Genomic DNA, 3,610 nt, shown 5'->3' with positions numbered 1-3,610 from the left:
GTAAAACTGAATGATTTGGACTCTTTGGCTCTTTGCTAAAGCTTACTGAAGCCATAGCGTATACGTATGGCATAGGCACATATATGTATGTATGTATGTGGGGCATGTTCTCTTTTTTGGTTTGTACTCTTTTCTTCTCTTCCTATTATTTTCAATAATGAGGGGGTTAGCAAACACATCTTTCTCTCTTAATCTCCAACTATAGTGGGCCATCTTATTGTGTTGTATCTCTCGCCTTTATCAAACCCCGCACCCATCCATGAGTGTGTGTGTTCGTGTGAGTGTTAGATCGTATCATATGTTATTTGGTTTCCCTTATAAAACATTCAGTGTGAACGAGAAGATTCTGAATTACAAGCGCCTCTGCCAGCAATATGTAGCACAAACGCACACCTACATCATCCCATCCCATGGTGGGCATAGGAAATAGAGATAACATCTGTGCAAGTGTGAGAGGGGCACGCGTATTCAACTACTGTAAAAATACCTTTACAGTGGTCATTGTGAGAATGTTTTTGATTTTGTTAGGAGTAAGATTTAAAAAGAAATAAAACAAAAATAAGGGGCAAAATAAAAAAAAAAATAAAATAATAGCAAATAAAAAAATATATAAAATACCTGTGTGAATTTTTAAAAAATTTAAATTTAAAAAATTAATAAATAGTAAAACAATAAAAAGGCATTCATTTCGGCCGGCCTGAACTTTGCATTTTCACCACCTCGAGTATTTGTACTAGCTGGACAGGGCCCGCTCCGCTGCGCCTTCTTTCACTCACTTATTTTATCTGAGCCCTATACTGGCACGGTCAGGCAAAAAGTCCTGTTTGGGGGTGCTGGTACGGCCTTGCAGAAATTTCTTTCATTTGAGCCTTATATTGTTATGGTCGGTAAATAGGTCCGGTATGGGGATGTTTTTGGGGGTAAGTTGGACACCCACGTATCAAATACATTTCATTTTCTCCTAATATTGCCATTATTAGTTTAATTTTTCATTTGGCTGGCCTTGGAGGTCGGTCGGCCGAATAGGGTAAGGGGAGGGTTCGCCCATTAAAGTTCGGATGTTAGATCTCCTTCATTTTCTTGGTTTTGGTGGTGGATTGGAATAGCCTAACCCGTTGCCAAGAAAGTGGTTATCAGATTCATACGGTGCTCCCAAAAACCACATTTGAGCTATATATTGCTATAGTCTGGATATATGTGAGATGAGTCGTCTCTGAAACACTTGGCCATAAAACAGATATCACATTTGAGCCCCTTTTTGCAATAATCTACAAATATGTGCAGTTTGAGGGGTATGTAGGGTGGGGCGGCCACCCACGCACTTAACCCTGGAAAAATTATTAGCTACTACTATTCTTCTTAAATTCCTTTTATTTGAGCCGCAAGTGCAATTGGTATAGGGGGAGTTTATGGGGTGAGACTACCCCCAAACACTTGGCTCCAAAATTGGATATCAAATTAGTTTTCTGCTTTCAAATACCTAATATTTAGCCGGTTTGAAGGGAGACCCATTTTGTGATGTTGGACATTCATGTCTTTTTTGGGAGTTTTTGAGGTTGTGGAGGTGTTTTATATTTTTCACTGTTCCAGATTTCAACAAAATCGGCCAAAAAATTAGGCAGTTTACCCATTAACTTCCTTCAAACTAGGAGATCGGTCTATATAGGGGACATACCCAAAATGGTCCAATCTAAACCATATTCGGCGTGGATTTCAAACAGCAAAACTGTGTCATATTTCTGGGAAATCGGGCAATAAATGCGATTTTTATGGGATAAAGACCTTACAACAGGGGGGTCGGTCCATGGGGAGGTTATATTAAGATATAGTACGATGTAGGATGGATCGCATTTGTCAAGTTCTTTGCCCGATATCTCTTTATAGCCAAACAAAGGACAATGGATAAGAATTGCTATGCTATTGGGGCTACACCAAGTTATGAACCGATAAGAGCCATACTTGGTTTGGCTGTTGGAGACCAAAGTGAAATTCATTGTGCAAAATGTGCAGCCAAATCGGATAATAATCGCGCTCTCTAGACGCTCAAGAAGCATAATAGGAAGATCGGTTTATATGGGTGCTATATCAAGTTATGAACCGATTGAGACCATACATTGCACTGTTGTCATAGCAGAACACTTTGTGCAAAATTCAGTTAAATCGGCTAATAATTGCGCCCTCTAGCGGCTTAAAAAGCCAAGATCCGAGATCGGTTTATATGGGAGCTTTATCAGGTAATGAACCGGTTTAGACCTTACATAGAACAGTTGTTAGAAGTTAAAACAAAACACTTCGAGCAAAATTTCATCCAAATCGGATAATAATTGCGCCCTCTAGAAGCTCAAGAGTCAAGATCCAGAATCAGTTTATATGACAGCTATGTCAAAACGTGGACCGATATAGCCCATTTACAAACCCAACCGGCCTACACTAATAGGAAGTATTCGTGCAAAATTTCAAGCGTCTATTTCTTTATTCCTTCGAAAGTTAGCGTGCCTTCGACAGACAGACGGACAAGGCTAAATCGACTTGGAATGTCAAGACGAGGCCACCGTAGCGCAGAGGTTAGCATGTCCGCCTATGACGCTGAACGCCTGGGTTCAAATCCTGGCGAGACTATCAGAAAAAATTATCAGCGATGGTTTTCCCCTCGTAATGCTGGCAACATTTGCGAGGTACAATGTCCTGTAAAACTTCTCTCCAAAGAGGTGTCGCACTGCGGCACGCTGTTCGGACTCGGCTATAAAAAGGAGGCCCCTTATCATTGAGCTCAAACTTGAATCGGACTGCACACATTGGTATGTGAGAAGTTTGCCCCTGTTCCTTAGTGGAATGTTCATGGGCAAAATTTGCATTTTTGTTAAGTTTGCCCGGGCCGAATCATGGATACCCACCATCATGGATTTTGCTCACTGAAATATGTACCTGAAACCCTACATATTCAGCGCCTTGACTTTCTAAGCCGATTACGTACTATGCGTTTATCTGTCTAAAAAAGACCTTGTGAGCAGCTGGCAATAATTCAATTAGATTTTTCATTTGTCGATGGTTGGGGGATTCTGCTGAACCTGGCACGCTCCGCAGTATTTTCTCCTAAACACATTTTATTTGCTTCCCATATTAAGGCGATTAGTCTTTTTGCTATTTTTGAAGTGCTTTTTTGGGTGGTACTGCTCTTTCGCCGATTCTTGGACTGAGATTTTTGGTGTCAGATTACGCTTCCAAATTATTTTCATTAGAGCGGTTTCATTATGAAAACAAATATAGTTTGACTTTTATAGGAACGATTTTGTTTGCAATCTTTTTTTCCTTTTTTTTCGTTTTTCAATAAACGAATATTGCCTACTGTGCCTACCCCACAATTCCCATTATTGATGCTTGTGATGCTTGTGCTCACTCACCTCCCCATAAAACGACGCTTCATTGATAATGAGGCGTTTTTTATACCGTTTCCAAAAATGTTTTAATTTGATTGAATGATCACAGCCATCAACATCATCATCATCATCATCGTCAGCTGCTTTGTTGCTCTGACGATTGAACGATTGATATACAAACACAAATGTGTGTCATATGTTCCGTTTCCCCTCCTCCTCACACCGCCTTTATT

At 40.2% G+C, this 3,610-nt stretch overlaps 1 protein-coding gene across 1 annotated transcript in view; it reads left to right on the top strand.

The window, feature by feature from the left end:
* Positions 1 to 3,610, top strand: part of LOC106089613 (serine/arginine repetitive matrix protein 2) — a 119,575-nt gene that overhangs the window by 10,920 nt on the left and 105,045 nt on the right. The window lies entirely within an intron of this gene.

The sequence above is a fragment of the Stomoxys calcitrans genome, chromosome 1, assembly GCF_963082655.1.
Source record: "Stomoxys calcitrans chromosome 1, idStoCalc2.1, whole genome shotgun sequence".
Lineage (NCBI taxonomy): Eukaryota > Metazoa > Arthropoda > Insecta > Diptera > Muscidae > Stomoxys > Stomoxys calcitrans.
Note: the sequence above shows the minus strand (reverse complement) of the source record. Positions and strands in the feature narration are given on the sequence as shown.